This window comes from Carcharodon carcharias, chromosome 9, assembly GCF_017639515.1.
Source record: "Carcharodon carcharias isolate sCarCar2 chromosome 9, sCarCar2.pri, whole genome shotgun sequence".
Taxonomy (NCBI): Eukaryota; Metazoa; Chordata; class Chondrichthyes; order Lamniformes; family Lamnidae; genus Carcharodon; species Carcharodon carcharias.
Window position 1 is genome coordinate 120,296,607 of NC_054475.1, and position 24,396 is coordinate 120,321,002.

Sequence of the window (24,396 nt, forward strand, 5' to 3'; positions counted from 1 at the left end):
AGTCCATGTGGAGCATCAACACTGCTTTGACCCTCATGGCTGTGCACATTGCCTCCTCCATTGAGAGAGTGGTGACTCTCATGGAGAGGCAGCTCCAGGAACAGAATCAGAGGTTCCTGGGGTTGGGCTTGGATCTGCAAGCCCTCTCACTGACACTGAGCTCAGGTGGTCAGTGCCAGCGTGGGAGATGGATGAGGTACCCAGTATCCCAGCTAGGTGTCCATCCATCAATCGTGAGCAGGGAGGTCCAGAGCGACCTCACATTGGCGCATGTGCTGTTTGTTGTCTCTGCGGGCTCCTCTCTGGGCGCTCCAGATGACGGCAGCAGCTCCTCCGTCCCTCTGTCAATGACCATGGCATCCAGTGAGGCTGCAATGACTGTGATGAGTCCAGCCCTGGAACTGGCCACTCCCTCCCAGGTAGGGCCAGCATGGGCTCCACTAGCCAGAGGACGACCGGAAAGGTGATCAAGACCAACAAGACAGCAGAGTCAGAAGGCTGTCTCCAATGCCGGTGCCAGCGAGTCGGGGTGGGGCAACAAGACATAGAACTCACAAGCATAAGTTAAAGGTACCATGAACACAAGAGGGACAGGTCATGGGTGATGTCATGTTCATTTATGTTTGCTTTATCTTTACTGGCCTGGGAATGAAGACCAGGGAAGTTTATGTAAATAGTTTAGAATTGTCAAAATGAGATAAATTTTATTTTTGTTGTCATGGCCTGAGTATGCTTCACCTTTTTACTTTATTGGTGCAGGTATGTCAATATGTAATGCTAGACATAAGTGCCACTGAACTTTATTGCACAGATACTTAGTGTTCTTTGTGTTCAAATGAAAGGGTCCTTTTAGACATCCGAGATGGAAGCGGTAGCCCTCGCATGCGCTTGAAGCTGATCTTTTGTAGTCTAGCTGAAGGAGAGTTGGATCAAGGCGTCTTTGGTGTCCCTGCCTTTCTGGAGGTTACAGAGATCTGTCTCCACACTCAGTGTTCTCCTCACTGTGCTCCTCTTCTGACTCACTACTGGATTCATCCTCTGTGGCCTGTGCAGCTGCATCAAGATACTTTTCCTCCAGTGGGCCCCCCCTTGCCAGTACCAGATTGTGAACAGTGCAGCATGCAGCTATGTTCAGTGACACCTGCTCTGCAGGGTTTTGTAGAGCTCTCCCTGATTGGTCCAGGCATTGGAAGCACACCTTGAGAAGACCTATGGTACTCTCTACCATTGCCCTTGAGGAGACATGACTCGTATTGTCACACTTCTCTGCCTCTATTCTTGGGTGGTGGAGAGGTATCATGAGCCACCTCTTCAATGGAAAGCCTTTGTCACCCAGCAGCCATCCACCCAGTCAGGCTGGAGCATTGAAGAGCCTCAGTACCTGGGAGTGTCTCAGGATGTAAGCGGCATGGGAGCTGCCAGGGTACCTTGCACAGATTTGCAGAGTTTGCATTCAGTGGTCACACACTATCTGCACGTTCATGGAGTGGAATCCCTTCCTGTTAACAAAGGCACCCAGCTGACCTGCTGGTGCCTTGATGGCCACATGTGTGCAGTCAATGGCACCCTGGATGTGAGGGAACCCAGCAATCGCTGCAAAGCCCCTCGCTCAGGCAGCCTGGCAGGCCTTGTCCATACAGTAAAGAATAAACGTCAGTATCCACTTGAACAAAGCTTCTGTCACCAGCTTGACGCAACTGTGTACAGCTGATTGGGATACTCCACAAAGATCCCGCACTGACCCTTGGAAAGAACCGGAGGCATAGAAGTCGAGGGCCGCTTTGGCTTTCGGAGCCACTGGCATGGGGTGTTCACCCATACAGTTGGAGCTGATCTCAAGCCCAATCATCTGACAGATGGATGTCACTGTCTCCCTTGAGAGGCGGAGCCTCCTTCGGCTTTGCACCTCATACATATTGATATAGCTGCATAGTTGTCTGTGAACCCTGGCAGCAGGATAGTGGCATCTTCTGCAGCCCCTTCCACCTTGGACTTCCTGCTGGTCCTGTGCATCTTGTGCCTATGCGTCTCCTCCCACAGGTCCCTCCTCTGGAAACTGGATTGGGACACCTGGCCTCTGCTCCCTTCTGCCCCTCTCTTCCTCCCCAGAGGAGGTGCCACCAGCGGAGATCACAATCCCCATTACCATGGTGACGGAAGGCTGACTGATACCTGGAAGTGTCCGCACAGTCTAAATCCTCCAGGGGCCTTGCAGATACCAAGCTATCTCGACTACAGCTCCTCACACCCCGCTTCCTGTAAGGACTCCATCCCATTCTCTCAGTTCCTTCGCCTCCGTCGCATCTGTTCCGATGATGCTACATTCAAAAACAGTTCCTCTGACATGTCCTCCTTCTTCCTTAACCGAGGTTTTCTACCCACGGTCGTTGACAGGGCCCTCAACCATGTCCGGCCCATCTCCCGCGCATCCGCCCTCACGCCTTCTCCTCCCTCCCAGAAACATGATAGGCTCCCCCTTGTCCTCACTTATCACCCCACCAGCCTCCACATTCAAAGGATCATCCTCCGCCATTTCCGCCAACTCCAGCATGATGCCACCACCAAACACATCTTCCCTTCACCCCCCCTTATCGGCATTCCGTAGGGATCGCTCCCTCCGGGACACCCTGGTCCACTCCTCCATCACCCCCTACTCCTCAACCCCCTCCTATGGCACCACCCCATGCCCACGCAAAAGATGCAACACCTGCCCCTTCACTTCCTCTCTCCTCACCGTCCAAGGACCCAAACACTCCTTTCAAGTGAAGCAGCATTTCACTTGCATTTCCCCCAACTTAGTCTACTGCATTCGTTGCTCCCAATGTGGTGTCCTCTACATTGGAGAGACCAAACGTAAACTGGGCGACCGCTTTGCAGAACACCTGCGGTCTGTCCGCAAGAATGACCCAAACCTCCCTGTCGCTTGCCATTTTGACACTCCACCCTGCTCTCTTGCCCACATGTCTGTCCTTGGCTTGCTGCATTGTTCCAGTGAAGCCCAACGCAAACTGGAGGAACAACACCTCATCTTCCGACTAGGGACTTTACAGCCTTCCGGACTGAATATTGAATTCAACAACTTTAGGTCGTAAGCTCCCTCCCCCATCCCCACCCCCTTTCTGTTTCCCCCTTCCCTTTTTTTTCCAATAAATTATAAAGATTTTCCTTTTCCCACCTATCTCCATTATATAAAAAAAAACCCCACTAGAGCTATACCTTGAGTGCCCTACCATCCATTCTTAATTAGCACATTCGTTTAGGTAATATCACCAACTTTAATTTTAACACCTATGTGTTCTATTGTACTATTGTCGTTGACATCTTTTGATGATCTGCTTCTATCACTGCTTGTTTGTCCCTACAACCACACACCCCACCCCCCTCCACCTCTCTGTTTCTCTATCTCTCCGCCCCCCACACACACACCTTAAACCAGCTTATATTTCAACTCTTTCTTGGACTCGAACGCAAGTTCTGTCGAAGGGTCATGAGGACTCGAAACGTCAACTCTTTTCTTCTCCGCCGATGCTGCCAGACCTGCTGAGTTTTTCCAGGTAATTCTGTTTTTGTCCTGAAGGAAGCCTGGAAATGCTAACAATGAAGCCCCTAACAGAGATGAAGCTGCCAAGTCCCAATAAGTCACCAACAGCAAACTATCTACCAAACTGCTCACTACTCACACTGGCAATGCTGCTGACACTTTTAATACTGCCCATGGATGAGGTTTTTGAAAATGTCAGCTGGCCGCCTGCTTGTTTTGCCTGTGTGACGAGTGTGAAATCACACGGGCAATGAAAAATTGCTGTGGATTGGACTGTTAATGGCCTTAAGTGGCCTGTTAATTAATGGCAGGCGCAGCTCTGGCACCCAGGCATGCCTGCCAAATGAAATATTGCGCGAGTGCATGATAACTTTGGGATACTTGCCCGATGTCATCATGCACTATTTTACAACTGATCAGGTCGGGCGCGCGCAGGCCCACGGGACGTAAAATCCTGCCCTTAAGTATATATTTTCTGGCTGCATTTTTCAATCTTGTTATGACATCGTCTAAAGGCTCACCTGATTCCTGCCTCACACCTTGAAATATGTATCAGTAGATCCGATGATTTGACTTTGGCTGGAGATGTGTGCTGTATTTTTCACAAAGGTTTGTCCGGGTTTCTACTGTCATCTTCGCTCAGCTCCCAGCTATTAAACAAATTTAACCCTTTTACCCACAAAAGGATGTAGCTGACCCTTTCCTCTTCACTAATGCCTTTTAGAAATCTACTGAATGTCAGTCCACAGTTTTGTTTAAACTTCTCAAATGCACCAGTGACATCATCGGCTTCTCAATTCATCATGGGCTGGAGCTATGCATTTATTGCTGTGGTGGCCATTTCATTTTCACATGATTCACTCAGTTTCCCTCTCTGTCTAGCACTAATTTGAGTTGATTTTTCAATCTAATTCAGCACTGCATTTGTTTAAAATGTTGGGATTTTACTCATGGACACTCCACTGCCACCATGTGATGTCTTTTGGTTCCCATAAGATAGAAATGATCACACTTTAGACTCAAAATCCTGGAGCTTCATTGAATGCATTTCTTTTAGCTCTGCTTGTGGCTGGTGGACTGAGGCACAGTAACTGGGCACATGATTGCAGTGCAACAGTGAATGTCGCACCCTGAGATATATATATTCACATAACAATTAGTTCCTAGCTCATTACAAATTATATAACAATACAGCATCTCCACTCTCTCCGTCCAATCACCCTTCACCCTTTTTCAACTGGCGAGCTGCCTGGACATCTAGAACAGCACTTGCAGCTCACTGGTCTAAGGTAAAGGAGGTATCAGCCCTCAGGATGGCTCAAGCCTGCTGGCAAGGACTTTGGATAAGTGCCGCAATTACAACAACAAACACCGAGTTAAAGTCTGCCCAAACCTAAACTCAATGCATTGTCCTAGAAATTTGGAGTGCCAGTAGGTCTTGGCCACTGGCTGCCTTGGGGCAAACAAATGTTGCAGCGGGAGACTGAAGCAGGCATTAGGACCCTCATTTGGATGTTAATCACCCTAACAGCTGCTTATGATGTAGGCTAAAGATGCCTCCTGTTTGCCCTTATTCAATGTGGTAGGCGGCACTTCCAGTTAGAAGTATACTCGTGTTTCCTGCACACCATTTTGGGGCCTTAGGAGGCCATGTAGTGCCACTACAGGACCCAATTACTTGGCCACAGTCTATTAAAGACAGAAATAAATGATATAACTCCCATAGATCATAGCAACACACTTTGTGATGTTGATTAATAACTTCTTACTTAGAGAAATGTTCTATATTGTACATTATAAAATATGCTCTGTTCAGAAAAACTCATGACCTTTTGAAGCATTACAGTAGGCTTTGTGGTTTGATGAACTGTCACCATCAGTAACTTGTGACATTTTACATTTGATTGTGCCAATATTGTAAGTGCCATATTATAAATAGTGAATCATAGCAGTTGTGGAACATAAATTACATAGCAAACAGTCAGATGACTCATGGGCACCATACAGCAAGTTATGTCAGCCATGTCACAAGTGGTTAATTCTCCATAAAATATTAGTCCTCATGCAGGTACACAGATGTGAAGTATGTTATTTTTTCTTTGTTAGTTTGTCGTTACTTTGAGGTGCAGTTATCTTTTAGGTTTGAAGTTGTCGATGCGACCAGGTGTCACAATGTGCTACCACTCACACTCTTTCATGTTTGGTAGAGAAGTGTCTCTCACTTATGACAAAGGACTTGTAGTTCAGAAACCTGCATCACTTTAAAACTCTTCCAAGGCAGGATGAACGATGCGAAGGTTGGTTTTCGTAACTTCCAAGCTTCCGGCATTGTAACTGGGGAGTACCCCAAAGATGTGCTGGGGAACCACCCCCACTCCACCCCAGAGGTCCTCAGGTAAAGATTGCCCAGCAATTGCCCAGGCAGTTCAAACTTCCATTGGGCAATTGCCCTGCGCTCAGAACCATCCAATAGTGTGATTTAAATCACAAACTTCGGATGCTTTTGGCTGTCTTACAGTAATAGTTACCCAGCAAATGTTAGAAGAATTAAAACCACTTCTAAATCCTGGATAACCATAGTACTGGTCCCCACAGGACTCCCCCCACCTACCCCCAACGGGAGCCCCCCTGACCCCTCACTGACCAGCCCCCACCAACCAGCTCCTCCCCACTAACCACCCAATGAGCCCCACACACTGACCACCTGACATCCCCTCGCCCAACTGACCCTTCCACACTGACCAACCGACGCCCCCCCCCCCCCCAACAGTGACCACCCGACAACCTCCAACCACCGAACCCACCTCCCACCCCACAATCCTATCCACTTACCTTACAAACCTACCTTCTCCCTGACTTCTGAAAGTGGCTGGACCTTTAAACTTATCTGTTTTACTGTGGCTGATGCCATAAAAAAGGAGGCATGGCTTCCTTATCTCCGACTCTCCAGCCCTCAAATATAGGAATCAAGAGCGTACTGCTCTACACAGTTCCTACTGTCCTGAGTCGGAAGGTCGGGCAAGAAATGAACGGCTGGATTTCTGAGCAGAGTGGCAATCTGATTCTGCCACACGGGTAAGATCAGGCCCATAATGTTTAAAATTGTCGTAAAATTCAAGTAGAAAAGGTAACAATAGAAATATAGGAATTGTCAGATGATGAAAGACCAAGGTCCAATTAGTTTGCCTTCTCCCATCCTGGTAGTCACATGATACAATAATGGAGTTGCTGACTAACCATTGCAATCAACCTCAATCAACTTCAGGCATAATGCAATGAAAACTCCTTGTTTTGAAAACCACTGGTCGAAAGTCTCCTTCCTCCTCCCTCCACTTAGTACATCGTTTCTCAAGTTACTCGTGCGCTGTACCCCAAAATACTATTTTCTGAAAGAAAACTACAGAATTTGAATTGAATCAGCCAATGAGAACAGGTTCCCTCATCTCTAGGAGGAACCTGTTCCATAGATAGATCATTTCTTTGCGAAATATTAGCCTTGATATTAACATCCCATCATGATGGATAGGAGAAGATTGTGGGGGCTGTGACAGGCAGTAAAGACCTAATATCCTGAACACATTAATATGTGCCAGCCAACTTTTATAGACTGGCAGATGTCATGGTGTCCGAGTGTCTCACCATGGAGAAACGGAACACTTAATTAACATATATAAATCAAATCGGGCACTAGAGAAGTGGAAATTGGCCCTCATGTGTGAAATGATTCACACTATCTCATGGTTATTATTGTTTTGAAAACCCTGTAAATCACTGAAAACATTGCTACCTTAGAGAACTCTTAAACATTTTACATTATCAAAACCTGAGCACTGACTATTTGTTTCTAAAATGCCAGGGGAAAGATTTGAGCTGTGAGATGCAGACAGAGCATAAGGTGACATTTTCACATAACAGAGCTTTTGGTGTCTAAGTTTTCTTGATATTTGGATAGAGAGCAAAACAAGCTGCTGGTGGACTATCATCTGTTTCGTGCGAATGCCCAAGACCAATTTATAGTTATACCCCTTTGCATTCAGACAGCTTAAAGGTAAGACAAGGAAAGACTGAATCATCAGGCCCACTGACCTGTTTCTGCAACTCTAAAGGTCATTGAAGTTGGCCAAACGATTCTTCGGTTTGTTCCATAACAAATAAGGACCGGGACATTGAATTCCATGTTGCAGGAACTAAAAAATGAGGATATATCAGACACTCCAGGAGTTAAAAATTAACTTACTCAGTAGGTTTATTAGTCCTCAATCCTGAAGTCACTGTTCCATGCTGTGAGATGAATGAGAAGCCCTTACAGAGTGTAAGCACACTTGAAAATGATATTGGAGTGCTGGACTTAAGTTGGAGGCCAACATTCATTGCTGGCTGCAACATTTGCGCTAAACTGTATACTGACAGTGAAATGTTAAGAGAAATGTCCTGCTTTTATTGGGAGGATAGTTGTGGTAAAGTGAGGTGTTCTGTGCCTTTACGAGAATGTAGATAGTTGACCATGTGACCGTATTGACCAATTGCTACATAGCGCGGACTCCTTGGGTAACTGTCTAGAGCTGGAGATGATTGAAGAAGCACACGTGGTTTTAGTGCTCTGTTCTTAGTTCCAATAAACCACCAATGTTTGTTCAGTTAATCGGTCTCTCTGCCTATACATTGTTTCAAGCACCAGCTACCATGTTAATATCAATGGCGCAGCTTGCATTCACCATACAAAGCAAACCTGATGACCAAAAACATAAAACTGGCGACGAGGATAAACCGGACCAATTGATGGCAATCAAGAAAGCTGCAGTAAGCCAGCTACATTATTTCGGCACCACTTTGAAAGCTGTTTGAAAGCACAGTCTCCTTAATCATCGAGTATACTGCGGTTTGGGCATCTTGTACCATTCAACCCCTTTTCCGATGACTGGTCTCATTATGTCGAACGCCTAGCATTTTTCTTTACTGCTAACGGCATCATGGGGAGGACAAGAAGAGGGCGATTCTTTGGTCCACATGAGGGATCAAAACATATGGGCTGATCCACAGCCTCACACCACCTAACACCCCAGATACAGAGACTTTCAACAAATTAGTAAACATTGTAAAAAACCACCTGAAGCCAAAGCCCTCAGTCACTATGCAGTGTTTTAAATTCAATTTGAGGAGAGACAAACGCTGGCTATGTAGCTGTTTTAAAGGAATTAACAAAGTGTTGTGAGTTCGGAACTTCAATTAATAACGTGTTGAGAGACCGATTGATATGCGGAATCAGAGACGATTCAAAAGCGTTTGCTATCTGAAAATAATCCAGACTTCAGTAAGGCAACAGACATGGACAGCACTGTTAGATACTCGCAGGGTACTCTTGAAGGGTGGGAAGGGCCGGTAACAAAAGATGCAAAAACCTCGGACTCTGCTGAAAGGCAGGGAACACCCACTATGTACAGATCATTGAAGAACAACAGTACTACAGTGAAAACCCATGACATTAATAAAAGAAATACATCCAGGCAGCCTGTAGGCGATCGACAGTTCAGAAATATAGAATGCTTTTTCTGCCACCGCAATGGTCACATGATGTGGCACTGTCAAGATAGGCTGAGACAGCATTTTAACAATAAGGGTAGAAATCGTAAATCTGTCTCATTGAAGAACCAGAGGAAGCAGAATCTGACATCTATTCATTATATAACCTGAAAGTGAGTAGAACTGTGCCATTCCAGGTAGTCATTAGAGTCAATGAACAACCCATCAAGATGGAGGTCGACACTGGGGCATCAATATCTATCATAGGGGAACATACGTTCAGACACTTGAATGAAGGAGTCCATCCTTTAAATTTGGAACAATCGGACACTAATTAGAAACATATACGGGCAAAGAAATAAGATTGAAAGGGATATGTCAAGTCCTGGTGCAGTATGGGGATCAGTCTGCAAATTTACCCCTTACAGTAGCAGCTGGGGTGAGTCCCAGTTTAATTGGTCGCAACTGGCTCAAAAAGATTAAATTGCAATGGGCTGAGATTTTTCAAATCAGGAGGAGAAACTTACAGGAATTGTTACAAAAGTACGCTTTCATTTTCAGTGACGAGCTAGGAAGGATTCATGAGCTACAAGCCAAAATCCATGTAGACCCTAATACAACCCCAGATTTATCAGAGCCAAACCAGTCCCTTAGACTCTAATGGACAAAGTCAAGGCTGAGATAAACAGGCTGGAAAGGTTGGGTATCCTACAACCAGTGCAATTTTCCAAGTGGGCAGCACCCATGGTACCGTACTGAAGAGAGATCAAAATGTTCACTTATGCGGTGACTACAAGTTAATTGTAAACAGAGTGGCCAACCTTGATAGACACCCAATAGCGAAGATTGATGATTTATATTCAAAATTGGCAGGGGGCATCACATATTAAAAAAGTGACACGAGCCACGCCTACCAGAAGGTAGAGTTGGATAAAGGCTCTAGGAAATTCGTGACCATCAATACACATCGAGGATTGTATCAATATACTCGATTACCCTTAGGGGTCTCATCGGCATGTGCTAATTTCCAGCATACCATGGAAAATCTGCTTCAGGGAGTGACCCATGTTGTTGTTTATCTGGATGATGCCTTAGTCACTGGACGAACTGACGAAGAACACTTAGCTAATTTAGAGGAGGTGCTGAATCACTTCTCACAAGCGGGGGTGCGCTTGAAACGAGAAAAATGTCTTTCCAACCATAAAAGGTAGTTTACTTGGGCCATAAGGTTGACCCACAGGGCCTGCATCCTGTAGAAGAAAAGGTTAAAGCTAATTGTGAAGCACCTGCGCTAAAGGCTTTCTTAGGCATGATAAACTAATATGTGCAATTTCACTCAAATCTGTCAACCATAATGGCTCCGTTATATGCACTACTTAAGGAAAACCATAAATGGATTTGGCAAGGATTTGGAAAGCATTTCTGAAGGTAAAGCAATTGTTAGGATCACCAGCCCTACTGGTCCACTTTGACCCAAAGAAAGAATTAATTTTAACTTATGACGCATCCCTTATGGCTGTACTTTCACATCAGATGGCTGATGGCACTGAGCAACCCATCTCGCACGCTCGTGCTGCAGAAAACAATATTCTCAAATTGAGAAGGAGGGCTTGCCTGTTGTGTTTGGTGTTCAGAAATTCCATCAATACCTTCACGGTCACCATTTTCATGCTATATCCGACCACAAGCCTCTGCTGGGATTATCTGGAGAGGATAAGGTGATACCCCACCATCACATCTGCTTACATCCGGAGGTGGGCACTGAAATTGACTGCTTACGAATACACTTTCATTCACGGATCGGGAAGCCAGATCATATGTGCTGACGTACTGAGCCACCTCCCGCTGCCAGATAACGTGAAGGCTACAATTCCCCAGGAATTTATCTTAGTATTAATTTTTTTTGATTCCTCCCCTGTCCAGGCCAAACAAATCCATGAGTGGACAAACCGAGGCCCACTTTTATCTCACGTCCAGGAGCAGGTCTTGAATGGATGGTCAGGCAAGCCAAAGTCTGATGACATGAAACCGTCTTTCAATTGCAGATATGAGCTCACCTCCAGGATGGCATATTGCTCCGGATACCAAGGGTTATTGTGCCCCCTAGAGGGCAAAGGCCATTACTGGCTGAATTACATAGCGCTCACCCTGGCATCAGTAGGATGAAGATGCTCACGCGCAGCTACCTGTGGTGGTTAGGAATGGACATGGACATCGAAACCCTAGTCAAAAGTTGTCTTCAATAGCAGAAGACAAAAGCCACCCGTCTTAGCTCCATTGCACCCCCGGGAGTGGCCAGGGCGGCCATGGGTGCGCCTCCACATCGACTACTTTGGTCGTTCTTAGGCACGATGTTCCTTTTACTAATAGACACTCACTCCAAGTGGATGGATGTCTACAAAGTCCGGTCACCCGTATCTGCTGCCACCGTAGACCATCTGCAACATAATTTTGCAGTGCATGGGTTACCAGAGGTGTTTGTGTCAGACAACAGGACTGCATTTACCAGCGGAGTGTTCCACGGGTTTACAACCCTCAACGGAATAAGTCATGCTAAAATCTCACCTTGCCATCCCGCCTCTATTGGTTTGGCTGAGCAGGCAGTCCAAACTTTTAAGTCCTGGATGAAAAACCTGGACGGGATTTCATCAGCACCAGATTGTGACGGTTCCTGTTCGCATACTGGACAATGCCACGCACGACCACCGGTATTGCCCCCGCTGAATTACTAATGAAGAGATGTCTCTGCACCTGTCTAACTCTTATCAGGCTGAATTTAAGGGGGAGGGTGGAGGGAAGCAAAGAGGCCCAGAAAGCTAGACATGATGGCCATAATCATGAAAGAAATCTCACGGTGGGAGACACGGTTCTCGTGAAGAACTTTGGAGATGGGCCCAACTGGCTATTAGGCGAAGTGAGTGCAGTGACAGGACCTCTCTCCTATAATGTGTCGGTAAACAGCCAAATAATTAAATGACATGTGGTTCATCTCTGGAGAAGAGAGACAATCCCACCAGAGGGAATGCTGCCATAATTTGCTTTCGAGCCTGCACCGCACGTGGAAGAAATTTCACATGATTTGGAAGTACCGGTATAGCCTTTTGGACCCGAGAGGGTCGAAGATACAAACTTGCCCACTTCGACCAAAGAGTCTGGTGGACCCCAAGGGGATCTCAGAAAAAACAGCCAAAGCTGTCTGTGCAGTTATGACTCTGACTCTGCTGCTCTGATTAACGCAAGGTTCATTTAGATTCCACCAGTGCACCCATCTCACAACTTGGTGCAAAAAATACTTTGGTTCCCCATCTCTCTGCCCCATATTCCCCCCAATGCCACAAACACAAAGCAATCCTGCACACAACCAAGTGTCCTTTCATGGCCCCCCCCATTGGTCATTGTCAATAAAGATCTTGGCATTCATCAACAAACAACTGAAAATGCCACTGGAGCAAAGGTGAGGCTGGCTGCGCAGGTCCCTACTCTGACTGTTGACATGCCCTTAGCTGATGTCCTCTAGGTTTTAGAGCCAGTGAGGACCTTACTAAAGACTGTGCAGGGGCAGACTTACCACTGAGACAGGAGATAGCATGTCATTATTGGCTTGGGAGGGGGTGTGGTTTGAGGAGCAATAGGTCAGCAATGGGTCAGAAGTGAAAGCACTTTGAGGAGAGTCCCCCCTTCTATTTTCTTTTTAACCATCATTCCCTTGATAACCTAGTCACACTTCCCTGCTACCACTGTAGTGGGTAACACTTGGCTTCAGATCAATGGGTCTTGAAGCACCCAGGCTAGATAACTCCTGTAACTTACCAGAAAGATGTCAGGAACAGTTGTGCATGCACACTCGGCCCACACTGTGGCTGCTGGTGCAGGTACAACTGTTTCCAGTCAGCTGTAGGAGTTTGAACCAGCATTAATTTCACTATAGCGCCTAGAAAAACATAATTTTCCAGCATAAATTCATCCCCGTTCTTAATCTGTCATGGGATCTCAATTCCGGCGAAATTTTATGTGAGTGTTGCCTCCTTAAGGTACATCCATCGTGTTAAGGCTTTGAGCAGGAGGTTTCTACACAGCCCGGGTGGCTGGCTTGGTAGATAATGAGACTTAATCCCAGGGTCATTGTTTCAAGTCCAAATTTTGATTAATGAATTTTTTCTTCATTACTTTAGTCAAAATACTTCTTTATTGATTTTTACCAAATGGTGCCCCTAAACGAAATATTATAATTAATTCTCCACATTGGAAGTTGAGAATCTCATTTACTGAAAGCGTCCTGATTATATATCTTCATGATTTACTGAATCGTCAGAAGCATGTTTTACAGAGAGAACAGTTGATAAATGATAGGTGGACTAGAACTGCGCAGACCTAAAAATGGGTAACTTAAACTTTATTGTTAGTCTGTGTTAGGCCAACTTGTTTGTTTTAATGCACGCAGCTGGCATGGACATTGAGACCTGTATTTTCACTCCTAAAGCGGGTGCATGAGCCAAGAAATTTCCCAGCTTGCCACAACCGCCTCAGGGAAAAAGTGCCCTGAATGGCTAGACCTTCATTCTGGGGAGTGGGTGTGGGATGGAATCGGGCCTGCCACACCCAGATACAGATTGCAAATGGCCACAAGAGATCCCGAGTGCTGAGGTGGACTGGTTAAAAGCCCTGCCTCAGTTCTCTGAGACTTTTTCCACGGTTGTTTTCTTAAACATTAGGTCCTCTAGCCCTCACTCCTCAAAGCCTCTTAACCCCACCCACTCCCATACCCATACATGCCAACCAATGCCAACCCATGCTCCCCAACCATCTCCCATAATGACCTCTCATACCCTTCATGCCAAACCAATGGCCCCTTTATAGTGCTATGCCAACTTAGTGTCAACTCATGCCAAGTCCTTGCCCCGTGGTCATTGGGCTCTTTATTCAGTGCTTTTTCCATTGTGTTTTCTGCTGTCATCATCTGTCATCATTGTGGTCTTGGATGAGGTTATCCTTGGTCTGGATTGATTGAGACTGCTGGGGGCTATGCTGTTGGTAAACTTTACCTTTTATTGAATATTCTACTAACTATGCACAGTACAAGACTTAGCATGCAGCTTCACATAGAACTAATTCTCAACATGCTCAGTTGTCATGTGATCTTACATCACTGATGATGCAGACTGTCTATTTACATACTTAACATTAATCCTTTATATTACACAGTTGGGGCTATCCTCAACGTATTCCCTGCACCCATCACCACCCCTCCCCCAACAAACCTTGTGTTTCCCCTGACCCCCATCCTGCCCACCCAGGTTCCCCAACCCCCTTGCCAGGGCCTGCTAGCATGGCCCTGGCAAATCCTTTGACTCACTTTTGTTCAGGTTCCATTGTAACATGCTGATGTGTGGGACTCACTACAGTTCCAGCAGTGGCCATCGCTTCCAGTGCTGCTGCTGGGACTGGATAGCTGCCGATCTATTGACTGGCCAGAGCTTTTGGACATGGGACTCTTTCTCCATTGGGACCGAAGTTCTCACCTCCACTGTTAAATGGCTGAAGGGCAAGCCAGTCAAGTGAAAGCGGGCCTCGCTGCCTTTTACACCAAGGGGCGCCTCAGCATAAAGTCCAGCCCTAAATCTCCCAATTTTTAATTTTAAAAATTATCTTTTAATATATATATGTGCATGTGTAATATAAAAAGAAAACACTTGGATATGCATTTGAAGTGTTGGAATTTACAGGGCTACAGACCAAGAGCTGGGAAGTGGGATTAAGCTGGATGGTTCTTTTACAGCTGGCACAGACACAATAGGCTGAACGGCCTACTTCGGCCTCCTGCATATTTTCTTTGATTCTATGATTCTCATGCTGTGGCGGGCCAGATAATTTGCCATTTTCCCTTTGCCTCTATCTGGATGATTCCTGTCCAAGTGTTAAAATAAGGGATTAAATGTTTTCTTTCGATATATGTTCAAAAGAATGTGGTGCAAGGAATGAACTCTTTATTTGTGTTTGAGCTATTATGAGATCATACACTCTTATGAAGAATCCATTTATGATTGCACCACAATTTACATGTAGAGAAAATCATGGTATAATATTTTCTTACAGACCCTTTTTGTTTCTTGAATCTCAAAGATTCATTGAAAATTCAATATGTCCATATGTGACAAGATGCTATTACATTGATTGCTACAGCACACTTTTCACATTCATTTTATATTTTTGGTTCAATCAATAAAATAATAGTTCTTGAGCTGTGATGCATTGCAATCTTAACTCACGCCAAACCATGTCATGTCACTTAGCTCAGTTAGGTGCTTGTGTCACAAAGGTTGTGGGTTCAAGCCCTATTCCAGGATTTAAGCACATAATCTAAACTGACAACAAATTGCAGCACTGAGGGAATGCTGCATGTTGGAGGTTTATCTTTTTCTATCTTCCATTTCAAGTGAATATTAAAGATCCCGCACCATTATTCGAAGAAGGCAGGCAATTCTTCTCATATCCTGGTCAACATTCCTTCCTCAATCAACATTCCTCCCTCAATCAACACCACCAAAACAGATTAATTGCTGCTTGTGGAATCTTGCTGTGCACAAAAGGCTGCTGCAATTGCCTACAGAACACCACAACTGCACAGTATACTGCATTCTATGTAAAGTGCATTGAGATGTTTCAGAGTGACAAGTTAAGACACAATATAAATGCAAGTTCTTCACACTTGATAATAACAAAACCATTATAATCTGAACCAAGATTAGAAACGCATCATTGCCTCTTATCAAAAGCTACAGGTACACCAATGTTTTCATTATCTGTACTTTGTTTATAAGACAATGACTGCAGGGTCAATAAATCATAGTTCAGAAATTATTTTATCCATCAGAGCATGTTATCAAAGGCATGATATACTGAAGCAACATATAAACAACACCTAGCATATAAACAAGATATACATTACTACCAGAGCAGATTGCTGCAAAATGACGATAACTGTACAAATAAAAAAAGGACAATGTATTTAAGCAGAATGAAGTTAAAAATAAGCATCATAAATTACATGCTGCACTTATAATATAGGTTAGCTGAATAAAACATCTGGGTGAAGTACAGAAGGCTCACATTTTCTGCCTAGTTAGAGGTATTTTTGGAACTATATGAGAACCAAGCAGTTAACATCTTCCCAGATTTAGTTAAAGCTAGCTCAAATTTTATTTGATATTTTTGCAGTGCATGTGGCTGGATGTTTTCAAACTTTCCAATGAAATGCATTCAAAAATACATGTTCTGAACAATTTCAAAATTACTTCATATCAGTTAACCTACTGCCCTCAAATCAAAGCTGCCCATTTTAGTCGTCATACTTCTCTATTTCCTTCGGTTTTCTCCTGTATGGTGGTAAGTCATTAGCCCACAACTCACTGTATATTTTACACAGGCTTTGGGATGTAGTCCATTTGACAAGTTTTTAACTCGAGGCATTTACCTGAATAAGGTACGAGCAGAGAATCCAGGTACCGAGGCAATCCCCACCTTGAGTTTCTTCAATAGAGCCAGAGACAGCTGGAATCTCTGCTTATTTCTTTAATCCCTTCACAAGAGCTAGTCTGAATAAAGCGCAATGATGAAGCTAGCAGCTAGTCACAGAGCTAACCTTCATGCATTACTGCTTTCTTGTCGAGCATCTTTAGCAGATAGGGGGCTCTGTAACAAAAGATGGAATGGACTTCAACCTCCTGAAACAGGATCGAGATTTCAGTAGGGCTACAAATTAATTCTGTAGAAAAGTTATAATATTCTGTTGAAATAGCTATATTGAAGTAAATATATGCAGATTCAGAACAAGGATGGCATAATATCCCAGGTTTAAAGTGTATTATAGATTAACTCCTGTCTATATATAGCTTGTATAACAATTTAGGACATCTCAAATACATTTTGCAATTGAACCTTTAATTTAAAATTCAGAGCATCATGTACAGGATTTTTATTTCTATAATATAATAGCTGTATTAAACATATTTTCATCTATTAACCATATTTTCGTAGTCAATGAGAAATAGGTAAAAGTATTCAAACACAAGTGGTTTTCTGATATTGTCCCAAAGGGGCAAAGTGCAAATTGCATTTTGCAGGCAAAACTAGGAAGTGTTCCTCTATTCTACAGCAACTTGCATTTATATAACACCATTAACATAGGAAAGCATCCCAGGAACCTTCACACAAGACAAGATAATAAGTAAAAGCGCAAAAGTTATGAGAATCAAAAGAATGGTTTTGTGGAATATTTTAAAAATGGGGAGAGGAATTCGGGGAAGGAAATCTGTATCCTCACAAAATAAATCAGAGAAAAAAATAATTTCTCATTACTTGATTAATTTTTGTCATCCAAAGCTTTACCATTATTAATTATAAATTACTTTTACTTTCTCAGAGAACATTTCTTAAATACATACTTAATAGAAAATGATAACAGCCTAACACTCACTGGCATTCCCTCGATTTTGTACTCCTGGCTTCATATTCAACAAGATTCTGTCAGTGTATACTGGTTCTTCCTGATGGTTGACTCTTGAAGGAGAAAAGTTACCAGATGGCTAATTTTTGAATTTTAATCTTAAAGTGATAGCTTTGCACTGTGCATCTATTTTATTGATTAACAGAGAATTTAGATTCCCCTACAATAAAGATACATACATCAACCAGCCAAGGAAACTACTCAAAAGCCTCCTTGTACCTATCCATGTTCTCCACAGCCATATTCATTTTCTACAGGACAATGTGATAGTCTCCTAAGACTGTCAGTGAAATGTATAACTCCAGTTCTTCCCCTCTTCCACCTAGAATGAAACTGAGATAGTGCTGTCAAAGGTACTGTCTTTCAGAAGAGACATTAAACCAAGGCCCTCTCATTGATCTCAAGACACGAGTTTGAAAAAGAGCTGGAGCATTCTCACTGGTGTTCTGGCTAATATTTATTCCTCAACCAAAACTAAATACTATCTCTTTGTTGGCTGTGGGACTTTGTTGAGCGCACATTGGCTGTCACGTTTCCTAATGTACACCAGTGTCCACACTTCAAAAGTGCTTCATTGGCTGTAAAGCAATTTGGGATATCCTGAAATTATAAAGGAACTATATAAATGCAAGTCTTTGTCTCTTTTGCGTAGTGATGGTACTCTTGTTTCTGAGTTGGACAATTCTGGGTTCAAGGTTCATGCCAGAGATTTAAGCATAATTCGGATTGCATCATCAGTGTGCTCTTTCAGATGAAACACTAAACCAAGGCACTCTGATCCCTATGGTTAGAAAGGAAACATTCCGGGGTAGAAATTAGTTTCAGACGCTGATGCAAAATTCACACTTCTTGTATCAATTGTCCTATTTTACACTGTGGCTGATGTTTAATCTCATTGACTGCAATAAAGCCGAATATTAGGCACTCTGTATAAATGGGGCACTTGATCAAATACTGCTCATTTTGTGCCACTACCCGAGACTAATTTTGAGCTCCACAATGACTGCAAGCAGATAACACCACGAGGCAAACACATGTTGAAATGATTGGACCCACTCATGCTGGCTGAAGAAAATAGATGCAGATGCCTCAAACTGGAATATCTAAATATAATTTCTGAACCATTGGCCAGGATCTTATGTGTCCGTCAGCATCTGGTGTGTTCAGCGGCATGAGCAGACAATATGGCATGATTGGTTTCACAATCGTCCACCCAGCCCGCTGATGGCAGGACGCGATCTCTGCCATCGGCAATCAAGAGCCTCATTGTAATACATCAGCATCTCATCATTAGGCCAGCCCGTCCCACTGAATCATCCGCCCACATCGGCAGGAAATCACGCTGGTGTAGAACACATCTTGACAAGTGTGAAATGCAGAAGTCGGGACTTACCTGCCAGGGCTTTGCTCAAATCGCGGACAACCGAGGAGCGGAGGATGCTGGAGCCCAATACCAACAGCACATTGGGGCAATGTCCATGGACACTGGGTTGATTCTCATGGACATGGCTCCACTGCAAAGCAGCACATGAAGTTGGGTAGTCAGTGTTGAAACTCACAAGGAGTGATGGTCGAGGACATGGGAGAGGAAGGGCTGGGAACAGCCAGGAGGATGAGGTAAGGCTGGAGGAAAAGGTAAGACTGGAGGAAGGAGTCAGGGAAGGGGAAGGACAAAACAGGGGAGGAGTCTGTGGGAGTGGGAGGACTAGGGGGGAAGGAGTGCCAAGGGGAGAAAGCGTTCCGGGTGGGAAGGGGTTCTGGAGGAAGGGGAGGGGAGTGGAAAGGAGAAGGGGTGCAGAAGGGGGGATTTGCAGGTGAACTTTCATGAGAGGGGTCAGATAGGTCCATATCTGTCTCCTGGGGAGCGAACTGAGGGGTAGGTGTGGTGTGGGGGAAGGGTGAAAATGATCGAGAGCAGAGTTAGCCGGTAGGGTGGAATGGTGAGGGTTCGAAGGTAGTGATAGAAGGGACGGAGAGTGTGGTTGGTGGGAAACTGGAGGCAGACACAGACAATGGGGGTGGGAAGGAGGAGGTCAGGGAGGTGAATGTGGATGCGGGCAGGTGTCATGAAAATATAGTAACTTTTGTAATGTTATTGGTATTTATTGTAAAGTAGGAATAGTGTGTGTCTGTGTGTGTCGGGGGGGACTTAGTTGAATTAAAGACAGCTGGTCTGAAGGCTTTGATGGATCGGAAGGTAAGCTAGGTTTGAAATGTTAACTAGGTAAACATGGTTGATGTTGTAGAATGTGAGCTGTAAAGGGAAAATTTGCATTTTGAGATAAACCAGTCATGAATTTCAAAGAGGGGGTGAAATGTTACACTTAGCCAGAAGAAGCCAAACAATGTGTTTATTTTTCCCAAAGATTGCTGGTAAAATTAGTACAATGACAGGTTTTATTACTAGAGGGGTAAGCCGAAAGACAGAGTGAAACAATGGAAATTTGCATTCAAAAGGGGAAATATGTATAAAAGAGAGAAGGCTGTATATAAGGGCAGGAGTCCTAAGACCTAATAAGTGTGAAAAGCCTCCAGCCTCTGTGCCAGAACTGCTGTTTGCAAGAATTGAAGTTAAGAAAACTTACTTTGAATTCGCCTGTTCAGGGTATCGTGTTACTTTGCCTGGATCTTTTAAAATCTATGCGTTTTACTGTTGCCTTAATGGAGGTGTAACTGGAGTTAGATTAATCAGGGGAGCTAGGAGTTATCATAGTAGTAATTTGTAGACCTTTGCATGTGCTTAAAATTATTTCTTTTATTAATAAATTTTAATTTAGTTTTGTAAAAATCCTCTAAGACTTGGTGGACTTATTACTATTGAATTCAAGGCATACATCTTGAAATAAATATACAAATTGCAAAACAGTTGTGGCAGTTGTTTCAAGCTTCCCTTTGGGATTTGAGCAGCTTAGCATTTACCATCTGCTGTGCCATAACAGTGGGATTTTCAGGAAGGGAGGAAATGTGCACTTTCACCTGGACATTCCTGAAGGAAAAGGGTTGTGGCTTGTAGGTAACTGAAGGGAGGTGGAAGGTGATGCTGGGTGTGTTAACGATGATGGTTGGGGGGAGGAATGGGTATCTGGGGAAGGGCAAAGGACGGGGGAGCAAAAGTAAAACAGAATTAGCACCATGCTGTCCAAATAAAAAGTGAAATGGCAGTCGTGGTGGGCAAGATCAGTGCTGCATGGGGATGTGATCATTGGGTGGACTGATATGCAGGTCAGCTCAGATGGACAACTGAAACCGAACCCCAGCAGGCAGCATTTAAAATTCTCAGGACATTGAGATGAGTGTGAAACATGAGTGATCGACATGCATCTGAGAATGCTTGCACGTGGCTCCGAAAGGCCCTGCCAGACACACACTTTTCTCTCCAGAATCACTCATGGGCTGGCTGCTCCCTCTGCAGTGACGGGTCTTCTGGGCTGCCCATTTCCACCTCTTCACTGGAGGAAGAGTCCTCTTGGCTGCAGATGAGGACCTGGATAGAGTTGAGGAACTGGCTGGCTGAGGATGTTGCTTGCTTGGCACCAAAATAGAGATAAGTAGTGCATGACAGCAGAGTCAAAAGCAGGAGAGAGAGCACTTACAGATGGATTGAGGGAGGGATGATATGGTACAGAATCCACACATGGGTGTTCGCTGCTGACCTCACCATTGCCGCAGGCAGGGTCCACATCCTCACCAATCAGCACAATGGCACACTCCTCACAGTGAGTGAGGGGCCTGATGTAAGTCACTTCAGTCCCGGTCTGGGAGCTCCCCCTGCTGATGTGAGCCAGCTTCTCCTGAATGAAAACAGATGGAGAGAGTGTGAGCGGGACACACGGCACTGCGTAGAATGCTTGTGTAGTGAGTGGCCCCATGGACAGAAGTGAGGACATGAGTTCGAGCCTGATGGAGATGTGAGAGCATATGTGACAATTAATGAGTCATCCCTTGAGGTGTGAGATCCCTATGGATGTTGATGGGTTTGTAAGTGTGCGAGTTGAGTGTGATGAGAAGAGTGAGTTAACCTGGCAGGACGGATGAGACCATTCATCCTGTAGTGGCACTGGTGGCTGTCCTCTTTTGCAGGGCATTGGCGCTGACCACCACTGCCACCACCTCCCAAGTCTGGTTGGTAATGCCACTGCCCATCCTATGGCCAGAGCATGGGTAGATGACATTGCAGCGGACCTCCACGGCATCCAAAAGGCATTCCAGTGATGTGTCATTAAACCCAGGGACTGCAGTCTTTTTGCCTTTTATGGACATCTTCCCTGCAGTGGCCTGGAAGCACTGAGATGTGTGTGTGCGGCTGGTCTTTAAATATGGCGCCCGGCATGATGAAACGGCGAGGTGATGGTGGATGGGTGAATGACAGCCCGCCCGCCTTCGAAACAATGCGTTTCCTGGGAATCATAAAAAAAATGTGGCGAGGTTGGGATGATACGGCGTGAAAACCCGCCATAGTGGCTGGCGGATAAAACGTTGCTTTCCTGCCCGCTACCACACTTAGTGCAAATCTGGAGCGATTCTGCCCATTGTTTTGTGGCCTTTGCAACCAGAAGGGTCAAATTCCTGAAACATTTGCAGTTGCTTTCTAAAAATGCAGTAGTGACAGGGGAATTCAATTGTCACAGGCGTTGACACAATCATTTGCAGTCGAGACGAGCACTCCCAGATGCTTTGTTGCTTCCCAAATGCAAGGGTAAAGGTCATAAGCAATGATTATAAAAGGAACAGAGAGCAGCCAGTCTCTGTGCTCCATGTGAGAGGAATTTATATTGGTAATGAAATGCCTGAAGCTTTGCAGGATAAATTTGGGCAATTCGGAAACAAGTTTAGGAGCAGAAGGTTGAGTAGTCATCTCAGGATTACTTCCCCAGCCATGTGCAAGAACAGGGAAGAACAAGTGGATTAGGGAAATCAATGTGTGGCTAACAGTGTGGTGTCAGGAAGAGGGATTTTACTTTGTTCGGTATTTCTGGGACAGATGGGAGCTATTCCTCAGGGATGGATTACATCTGAAAAGGGAGGGTGCTAAAGAATAGCACAATGGTTAAATAATAGGTGTTAAGGTATTTAAAATAGGAAGTGGAGGAAGGGATAGACTAATAAAAGCAAGCAGGAGCAGCTAATAGTGAATGGTAAAGTGGATGATAATATTCATATCAATAACAAATTAGTGAGAAGGATATGTAGTACAGGAGTTTTTATTCATTCATGGGATGTGGGCGTCACTGGCTGGACTAGCATTTTTATTACCCATCCCTAATTGTCCATGAGAAGGTGGTGGTAAGCTGTCTTCTTGAAAGGAATAAAAGGACTATAAACGGGGAAAAGACTGAAATAAAGATGGAGTAGGTGTGATGAGAAATCATGGAAAAGGATTGTTGTTTGATAATCGAAAAGAAAGTTTATAATGTATGTATTGTAATGCTTGTAATGCTTGGTCCACTAACTTATGAGTCAATGAAGCAATTAACAGGCCATTACTGGATTTTCCACAGAATCAGAACCCCAGGGGGGAGAAGTCCCGCCTGCCGGCAGTTGCCAGCCAATCAGAGGCCGGCAGTCTTTTGCTCAACAGCACCTACAGGGAGTTGGTGGTTGCTGTGGGAAATATTCCTATCAGAGACTGAGGATTGCAGACCAACTCAGGTCAGAGGTAAATGATAGTGGGAGGGGATGTAGTGGGGTCGGCAGCAAGGGCAGGGGATGGCTTTCAGCAGGGTCCCTTCCTGATGCCCTGTCCCTCAATCAGGCTTTGTGTGCCTTTGAATGAGGGAGCACCCACACCACCCTTGGGAGATCATAAGCAACTTGCACAAGCTTGCTTATCGTACTCCTCGCTTGGCAACAGGCCTGCCTACTGCTGGAATAATACCAGCACCGGTGGGATGAGGCCCTTACATGGGCATGAATTGTCAACTTAGGGGCTTCAATTGACAATGGGGTAGGAAGGCTGTCCTTGGGCTTTCTCACCACGGGCTTCAGCATGGAGGTGGGAGGCTGGTGGGGTCCAACCCACTTGATTAAATGGCCTCCCTGTCCCCAAACTTCCACAGGATGGGGCATAAAATTCTGCCCAGGGTTGCAAACTGGAAAGGAATGGAAAATGGGATATAATTAGAAGAGTGGAAAATTAGGCGATGTTAAAAGATGGAATGCAGAGAAGGATGATGTCCATGAGGAGGGGTAAAGATAATGCCAGTATGGTTCTAACTCAAACTTCATAAAAAAGCTTCTGACATTCGTAGGGGCTGTACTGCAGACATTGAAATTGTGAGAAGGAAATGGAAGTGGAAATCTATAGTCAGAGATGAGCAGGAGTAACAAAATCATTATTCTCAGAGATTTTAATTGTTCATTTGTCAATTAGGAAGAAAGTAAATAGGCAAAAAGGAATGGAATTGCTATGTACAGGATTTCTTCCTCAAGCAGTATGTTGGTCACTCTACAATAATGAAAATGTTGCTAAATTTAGTCATGCTAAATGACCTTGGGATAAGTCACAAAACCACAGAATTGTTACAACACAGAAGAAGGCCATTCGGCCCATCATGTCTCACAATATAATAAGGTTTAATATTCAAATGCATAGAAACATAGAATATAGAACATTTACAACACTGAAGGAGGCCATTTGGCCTTTCGTCTCTGTGCTGGTTGAAAAAGAGCTATCTCGCCTAATTTCACTTTCCAGCTCTTACTCTGTACCCTTTTAGGATACAGCACCTCAGTTGAATATCCAAGTGCTGTTTAAACACAATGATGGGTTTCTGCCTTAATTATCCTTCCAGACAGTGAATTCCCAGAGAGTGGGTGAAAAAATTCTCCTCAA